The sequence below is a fragment of the Nycticebus coucang genome, chromosome 4 (assembly GCF_027406575.1).
Source record: "Nycticebus coucang isolate mNycCou1 chromosome 4, mNycCou1.pri, whole genome shotgun sequence".
Classification (NCBI taxonomy): Eukaryota; Metazoa; Chordata; class Mammalia; order Primates; family Lorisidae; genus Nycticebus; species Nycticebus coucang.
Genome location: NC_069783.1, coordinates 81,857,817 through 81,867,525, shown reverse-complemented (window position 1 = coordinate 81,867,525; position 9,709 = coordinate 81,857,817). Strand labels below are relative to the sequence as shown.

Below are 9,709 nucleotides of genomic sequence, written 5' to 3'. Positions count from 1 at the left end.
TGAAAAGGTATACATCCTTATATCTTTACCTTGGGGAAGCCTCCTTGAAGAGTGCAGAGTGGTAGAACTCAATATTAGTGTAAACTAATAATGACAAAGCTATTTACATAAACAAAACTAAATGATAGAATTAATCTCAGGAGGCAAATTCAGGAAAAGCTAATGAAAATTGATAGTTTAATAAGAAAAATGGGCAAACATGTAATGTCAGAACCTCTGAAAGTTCCAGAGACTTCAACTAGGTTAAACAGATTAGAAAAGTCATATGACTAAGTGACTGTGTATAGGATTTCTTTCTAGAAAAATATTTCTTGTTGGACTTGTTCTTCTTCTTTTTTTTTTTTTTCAGGTTTGAATTACATGTGTAATCTTTATTTTTTTTTTAATTTATTTATTGTTATTAAACCATAGCTGTGTACATTAGTATGATAGTGGGGCACCATGTGGAGAAAAGGGAACACTTTTGCACTGCTGGTGGGAATGCAAATTAATACATTCCTTTTGGAAAGAGATATGGAGAACACTTAGAGATCTAAAAATAGATCTGCCATTCAATCCTGTAATCCTCCTACTGGGCATATACCCAGAAGACCAAAAATCACACCATAACAAAGATATTTGTATCAGAATATTTATTGCAGCCCTATTCATAATTGCTAAGTCATGGACTTGTTCTTCAATTCTTTCTTCCCTAGTAACATTGAAAATTTATTTTGAAAAGATTTTTAAACCCATATGCAAACAAAATGATTAATGGAAAACTCACTACAGTTAAAGATATATATTTTTTGTATCACTACAGGTAAATGTTCTTTGAAGGTAAATTTTAAATTCCTCGAAGATTTTCTTTGAGTATATTTCCTAAAAACATATTACAAAGATGAACTTGTATAAAACTCTGTCTTTTTTTGCCATAGGGTAAAACACGTTGGGGGGAAATGTAGTACAATAATCTTCATGATAAGTTAGGCAAGGGTGCATCATACGTTAAACAAAATGAGTGTCCTGGCTAATGGAGGAGGGAGAGGGCTGATTGTAATACAAAATCTGTGATTATAAAGGGCATCTCTGGGGTTAGATATTTGACGTAGGAATTCATTTCTGTAGCATTATAGGCATCCACACATTTTGTATTGATTCATCTAATGTCAGATATGTTGCTGCCCAAGGACAAACAACCAAAAATATATGAGCAAGAATCATAGTGTATTACAGGTAGAAGTTTCTTAGACCTGCCTCATTTTATATATAGGCATGGTGAGGCCCCAAGTCATTCAATAAGTTGGTGGCAAAATTGGGATGAGAGCCCATGGCTCCACCGACCCAGTCTAGTATCTTTGTAGCATGATGTAGAGATAAAAAGGCATTGGAAGAATAAGTTCAGGAGATCTTTTGTACACCATGGTGACTATAATTAATAATAATGTATTATTTAATTAAAAACTGCTGAGAGCAGATTTTAAACATTCTCACAACAAAAAAAGATAAGTATATGAAGTAGCACATAAGCTGATTAGCTTGATTTAGCCACTCCAACAAAGCATATGTTGATCAAAAGATCATGTTGTTTGCTTCACATATACAATTTGAATTTATCAAATAAAAACACAAATATATGCTGATACAATTTTTAAAATACTATTGGAATTATATCTTTCCTTTGGACTCTCAAGACAAGCATAATGGTGGATTCCCAAAAGATTTAATGGGCTCTGTTCCTATAGTCTTTGGATTTTATTTTGTTAGCTTGATGTTGCACAGCAACCTTAATGAGCAAAACAAGTCAACCAGTTCTTTTTCCATTTTTTTTGGCCTTCTATTCATCTTTGTGCTACCTTCTGTGCTTTAATAATACATAAATAAATGAGCAAATGAAATCCTTCCTTGTTAATTCAATAGGACCTATCATAGGAATGTTTCTGTTTAATGCTCTGACTCATGCCCTTGACTACATGTGACCAATTAGATTCCTATGCTCTACTTGGCAGATATTAGGTAAAACCTGGATTTAGAATTAATTGACTTAGATGACATTTGCAATTATGAATTTAATGTCATTAGGACAATAAAATATGGTATTTATATGAGTCATGGCCAAAACTAGAAAAGAGAAGTTCAACCTAAATATTTAAAATAGAACGTAGGACAGGGAGTTGGTTTAAAATGGGATAATCCAAACATTATCAAATCAGAGAAGGGATGTGACCCAGCCCGCGGGTCAGTCGACAGGGATACCTGGAGGAGGGGGTGAGAATGAGAAGGGGCAAGGGGCACGAAGAATGGAGACAAGACAGGAGTCTGATCAAGTCTCGTTTATTGCAAAGTTCTTCCAGGGTATATAAGGGTAGGTGAAGGAGGAGGTTTACGTCACCAGGTATCCAAGCAACCTGGCCTTGGTGTAGATAAGTTCCAAACAGCAAGCTTCCAAGTTTCACTCACGTGATTTACGAGAAGAGGCCTGGCATTTGCAGGGAAATAGAAACTTAGGCCTAGCATTTGCAGGGAAATAGAAACTTAAGTCTGTTAGTACCGGAAATAGCACTTGGCCTACAAAATAGATGCTGTGGTGTCAGCCTTCCACAGGGATGTAGGGAAAAATGGAGGAGGTAAGCCCAGGGACCAAAGGTCAACTGGTAAAATATGGAACCAAGCTGGAGCTTCTAGGCAGAACCACGGAGGAGACTCTGCCTCCAACATATACCAGCCCTGCTAGAGACCCAACCTGAGGTGAGGGAGGAGACGCTTTGAATTTTATCTTCCTCTCACTCTGTAATCTGTCACTGTCTACAATACGGAACAGAGCAGGGCAAACACAGGAGGGAGACCAGAACAACAATGGTATTTATCAAAGTGTGATCCCCAGAATGACTATTGCAGTACGCTAACTATTGAAAATGTAGGTTTCAGGGATAGAAACCATTACTCCTAAATCAGAACCTGTGGATTAGTTATGATTTAAAAACCTTAAGAAGTTCTTTTGTGTTCTAAAAGAGGAAAACCCATAAACTATGGCTGACCACCAAAATCTTCTCAAGAATATCTTTTCTTTTTTTAAGTTATAGTTTATGAAAATGCATGGACCCATAAAAATACTCAATTAAAAATTAATTTTTATTATTTTTAACTATTTTGAAGTGAGAAAAATAAAATTTTGGGGACTAGCCCCAAACTATATTGTGAGTTCTATCTTAGTATTTGGCAGAGAGGAGAACATGAGGGGAAAATGAATAGTCAAGACACAAAGAGAAAGATTTTAAAGAATAATTGGGTCGGAGGGGGAGATTCTATCTATCTTTAACACGTGAGGTCTGTGGAACAGCCTCTTGTTCTAGGCTAGTTTTGTTTTTATTGTATTTATTATTGTTTTAGTTATTATTTTGATGGGGCAAGGCTTTATGTCACAGTTTTTGTTGGGCTTGTATTTTTTTTTATTAAACTGTTTTTCTAACTATGTTAATTACACTGATTTATCTCTTATTATTTTAAGTTATTTGTGGTTTTAATATACATAGAGTATGGGACAGGGAACACAGTTCAGGAGTAGGATGTCAAAGTAGACTTTAATTAGGCCATATACATAAATTACAGGAGTAGGAATTAACACTTAAGAAGTCTTGTGTTTCGATGGACTGTTTTTTTGACCATATCGAGGTGACAGAAGAAAGGAGATTTTTTTGTATCTTGTCTTAGAGACTTTTATTTATTTATTTTTTTGACAAGGTTTAGATGTTCTGTATTTCTTAATTCCCTAAAAGTATTTATCTCCATGAGAGGAAAGCCCCATCCAGGTGAGACTTGGCTGTTCAGTGACCTTGCAGTGGAGTTGTGGGGGGGAGGGGTGAAGTTCTAGTAAGATAGTCTCTTCCTCTTAAGGGGCCAGGCTTTTAGGCAATGAATTTTGTACTAGATTTTAGATTTTTCTAATTTACTTCTTTCCTGTATCTGTTCGCTTTGTCTATCATTTGTTAAGTTTTAAATTTAATTTTAACTTATTTGTAATAAACAATTGAATATTGATTTTAAGTGTATTAAATTATTATTTCCAGTAATGTAAGGACATCAAGATATGACTCTTCCCTTAAGTACCCATATTTTCATCCTCAATAAAAGAAAGACTGATATTACCTGAATTTACTCTTAATCTTTTTTTCTTTAAGATAGATTTTAGTTATATCTCACAAGTTTGTCTTGAGCTCCTGGCCTCAAGTGATCCTCCCACCTTAGCCTCCTAATTTTCTGGGATTACAAGTGTGAGCCATCATGCCGGAATAACTTCATCATCTTTAACTGCTAAAATGGGTAGCTTCAGCTTTACATTAGCACAAATGTGGTGGATGGAGAAAAAGGGAATCAACGTTTACTGGATATAGATTATATGGCAGAAAATACATGTACTACATATTTTAGTTACTAAAATATTATTTATGGAAAAATATGTTCTCCAATATTACAGTTCCAGAGACTGAGACACTGATATTTGACATGTGATATTCCATGTCCTATGGCTATTATTGGGCTGGGCCAAGATTTAAATTAACATAGTTCAATTCCAAAAAAGAAACAGAAAAGAAAGAAAGAAACGTATCAAATAGATAACTATTATGTTTTTCCTTCTTTTACTACTGCAAAAACTCTAGAAGAAAGATATGGAAATTATAAGTGTACAGCCTGATGAATTTTGGTGAAGTGAACACACATATGAGTAGCTCCTACATCAAGGAACAGAATATGACTTGCATTCAAAACATCCTCATCTCACCTTCCAGGCACCAGCTACTCAAGGCAAATGTCTATCCTGACTATGAACACAAAATGACACAATATGGTTTTGTCTGTAAATGGTATTATAATTTTATATGTGGCTTTCTTCTTTCCGTGTTATCTTTGTGACTTTCACCCATTTTTTTTTCCTATAGTTGCAATTAGTTCATACTTATCGTATCACATTCCCTGTGATAAATATCAACCACTATACATTCATGAAGTTTTTATGTTGGCTATTAAAAATTAATGCAAATTTCTGTTAAAAACACACCTAGGGGAAGAGTTCTTGTGTTAAAATAATTAGTTCTATAACTTATATACACATATGCATATATTATACTTCACATAAGAATTAGAATGTGACATGATATATAGGGTGTATATGTAATTACACATATACAATTTTAAATAAATACAGTTAAAAAATGGTATGGTAAATACATATCAAACCTACATATATACATATATATAAATAAAATTTGTTAAATGTAAGGAGTGTAGGACATATTAAGTTAAATATATATATGAATATATAAATAATTACATATATGAAATACAACTTCATGCCTGCTAGTATTTTTTATTATATAAAAAAGGAAAATAAGTATTGGTGAGGATGTAGAGAAATTAGAACTCTCGTACATTGCTGTGAGGTTTTCTCAAAAAGTGAAAGATACTTTTTTGTGTTATATGGTCTTACCATCACTGCTTGTCAAATGTCTCCTACCTTAGATCTGGTCCATGTTTTCTCTTGTCTGATTTACTTGTTCTCTTAACTAAATCTCCTGCCTCCAGGCATGTAGCCACTCTGCACAGCTCTTTAACTTTCTGTTCATGTTAGTGATCTATTTAAAATCTTCAGCAGATCTCCCTTGCCATCTTGTTTTGTGTACAATTTCTGGTCATAGAATTTTTTATAAGAATTGTTATGATATGGCATACAGCTATATCCTCAGCCCTTCTCTCATTGTGAAAAGCTATGAATTACTTACTTTTCCCATATTTCTTCTGGGTTTTTTTAAACAGTATGTTAATTTATTTCCTTGAAAACCAAACATAGACCATCACTAAAAACAAAAAAATATATACAGTAGTTTAAGGTCATTCCCATGGGCTGTCAGAAACCTACCAGCACAAATACTATGCTATTCCAATATTATTTAAGACATAGGAGACATGACTAGCCATACACATGTAAACAGCTTCTATTCCAGAAAGATCTCTCCTTCTACATAATAAAGATCCAGTGTAAAACATTTCTTCTTCTCAGGTGCTGTCATTTTAAATAATAAGTTCAAGAGAGAAAATGTTTAGACTTCACCAATGAACCTGGGTACATTCACACCCCCTCAATCCTTTGCCACCAAATACAATTCCATTTTTTCTTCAGTAGCAGGAAAAAAAAGGTTAAAGGTTTTACTTCAGAGTCATTCCCTTTCAATATCATTAACATTGAACAGGTACAATTACAAAAACATAAAATTGTGTAAACTAAATGTATCAGTTGTAACAACTATTCTTCATAAGAATAAATAAATATTTGGGAACTCGGTGGATTAGAGGATACTAACGTAGACTTCACATTTTCCTGCGGTGACTTTTTCTCAACACTGAGACCAATGTTAAAACCTACCTTCTCTGGTATAGTAAGCATTGCTTTATTTCACCTTCTCTCAATATTCCACCTCAGGAAATGAACTGAGAAGACCAGTAAGAATCCCAATTCTCAGACAGAGAATTTTTTCTAATGCTTAGCTGCAGTTACCTCATCATCTGTGAAATGGATGTAATCACGAGAAGCTCTATGATTGTTGTAAGGTTTGCATGAAATGAGATTTAAGACAAAACTAGCAGACTGTCTAGAACACAACAGGCTTTAGCTTCTGTCTCCTCCTTCCCCCCACCTGTGGAATGATCTCTGATTTAACCTTCAATTTGTAATTATTATTGATATTTTTGGCTTGATGTTACAACACACAGCCCTGCATATCAATGTGCATTCATTTTGTAAGATTCTCCAGAGCAAGGTCCAATGTGGACATTATTCTCAAGATCTTTACAGTGAAAAAAATTCTGTCTTATTTTCCTTCTCTTGTCTTAGCACATCTGGTACATAGTAGTCACTCAGGAAATATTGCTTGCAGGCTGAAAGAATGAATGGGTGAATAAATGAAGGATAAATGTGCTCACCCATAATTGAAAGCTCTTAAAAATCAAGGCACTCCTATCAGCACTGGGCACTGTAAAACTACTCAGAGGATATTATGGGGGAGTGAAGAGCCTCACTGGATAGAATTTGGTCTCTGTTTTTCAAGTAAGATAATATTGGGGAGAGGGGGTCCCAGAACAGGAAAGTGATTCATTCTGGGGTGTTCCAGTCTTGATACTTGTAATAGCACCTCTCTTGTAAACATATCTTCATTCTTACCAGGACTTTTCAGTGTTCTCAATGAAAACATGGGAAAGGGAAGAAGAGTACATTCTGGCATATAATAAAGAAATGTTCTGATCCCCCCTGAGGCCCTTTTACTGAAACAGCAAACAATGACTTCTGTCTTAAAGCTCACCCTGTGTCTTGTTAATGATTTTACACCATCTATATACAGAACTTAGGATGTGGGTAAACTGAAAATGCTAGTGTTGAATATCAATTCCAGTAGCTTCTGTCTTAAAGGAAATTGGTGAGTTACCCAGAAAGCTATTTCAATGTTTATGTTTAGTTGAGCAAAAAGTGGTGACTATTAATGTGTTAGAAAAGATTCCTTCTTCAAAAAAACCTGATTCTTCTTTTCCTAAATAGTATTATCTACAATCCTCTTTTTTATTGGAACATGTTCATATATTAAGTAACTGGTGCAAAGATCTCCTGACATTTGAATTTATCGGTGATCATAACAAATTAAGTGAAAATAGAGGTGAGCATGAAGAAACAGCAGGACTGGCCAAAGTGCCTGGACAGCTCTGTAATTATGCAGCCAGGTCCTGAAGCCATCGCCGTGGTCCCCAAACCGTTACATCACCAAGGTAAAAGTCTTGCACCAGGAAAAGCCCTTCTTCCCAACTGCAGTTTCCCTTCAGTCCTGAGTTGTCACAGATCAAAAATACCAGCGGGGTTGGATTGCAGTTTCACTCTGATTGAGGGTTCTTTCTCAAAGCCTCAGTTCTAGGCATTCCACAGTAAGGGGATACGTATTACACTTCAACTTGTTAGCTAACAGGCTTGGTGAATTCACCAGCCACTCTAAGTCTCTGTTTCCACAGATACAAATGTCATGGTCTTCCATGTCAATCCATTTTATAACTCTGAGGTCACCGGGCCAGGAGGCACTTGGCACAGAGTGAGGGACACCTGGAATTCTGTTGAGCATCACCCAGAAATGTTCATCAGGACTGAAAGTGTCCTTGAGCCACTGAAGCAAATCGATCACCCGAGGGTCATGGAGGACAAAATTGGCAAACTCTCTAGACAGGACAACCTAGGCAGAGCCAAAGTAAAAGGTGAGATTGTGTGGGGGAGGCGGCTTCAACAACCATGTTCTCACCAGGTAGGAAAGCTCTTTTCCCAGGTGCTCTAGATGGACATACTTAGCCCGTTCAAGTGCATGAGCTGGGGGCAGCCCGCCCTTTCAGTATCTGAAAGGATTTAAAGGATTTTTCCTTTAAATATTTAAAACTATTCTGTATTCTAAATATTTAAAACTATATTTAAATCGTTAAAACTATTTAAAAATATTTCCAACAAGGAAACAGTTCAATATCTGAAAGGATTTAAAGGATTTTTCCTTTAAATATTTATAACTATTTTATATTCTAAATATATAAAACTGTATTTAAATAGTTAAAACTATTTAAAGATATTTCCAACAAGGAAATAGTTCAGTATCTGAAAAGATTTAAAGGATATTTCCTCTTAAATCTTTTCAGATACTGAACTATTTCCTTGCCGGTTTTCGGGGGGAAATCTTGCGCACAGGTGTTGATGACGTGCGTCCACCGGACCTCCGAGGCTGACAGATCTTTGATGCAGTTCAGATCCTGCTGCGGCCTGGAGATCCCACCGTAGACAACTGGGAAGCAGCTCTGCAATTGTTCCACCGCATCTTTAAGCGCAACGGTTGCCTTTGCCTTTTTATCTACATGAACACAGTGGATATTCTGAGGCGTGTAAACAGCCCTAAAGAACCTCGCGAAGGTGTCTAAATGCTGATGAAGGACCATCATATACGCCAAAGGAAACTCAGCTGCTTTAGATAACGGGGCTGTGATATAGTGGCTTTGGGTCAAATATTCCTGGCAAGAAGGCTTCTCTTGGATCATTAGTTTGTTTCTCCACAGGAAAGGTGTTTTCCCATTGATGAAGGATGGGCAAACGTGAGTCTGCATCAAAGAGTCTGAGACATTCAGTCTCTGGAAGCTTTGGTCGCCCCCAAAACTGAACACGAAGGCGATGGAGACAAACCCACGAAGAGGCACCGCGGGGAGAAGGCATGCTTCCAGGAAGGGCAGGATGTCAGGGTCGTCCAATCTGCAGGTCTGAGTTCTTATTTTAGTACACCCTCCAATTATTCCCGCCCTTCAGGACACGCTGTGAATTTATTCAATTTCATCCCAAGAGTCCAGCCAGCTGGCTCTCTCCTCCTGCTCATACTGGACACTGATCTCCTGTTTTCTGGGGCTTTGTAGACACGATGGTCTTCTGGAGCACAATACATCGTCTATCCCTTAGGGAAAAAAATATTCAGCATTTTTTTCCTTTGAGTTATTCGTATCTTAATTAATTAAAACAATTTTACTTATAAAATAATACATTTGTCCCAATTCTTTGCATATTTTCTAATGAGCTATATAGACTTTCAGAACAGACTACACCTCATTCATCTTCAAAAACTCAACAGTAAATAAATTTGTGTTGGATAAACACATAAATAAATTGATAGATGAAAGA

At 36.0% G+C, this 9,709-nt stretch overlaps 1 pseudogene; it reads right to left on the bottom strand.

Annotated features, from left to right (window-relative positions):
• Positions 1 to 7,859: 7,859 nt before the first annotated feature.
• The window catches only part of LOC128584338 (N-acetyllactosaminide beta-1,6-N-acetylglucosaminyl-transferase-like), a 76,988-nt pseudogene continuing 75,138 nt past the window's right edge, over positions 7,860 to 9,709 (bottom strand).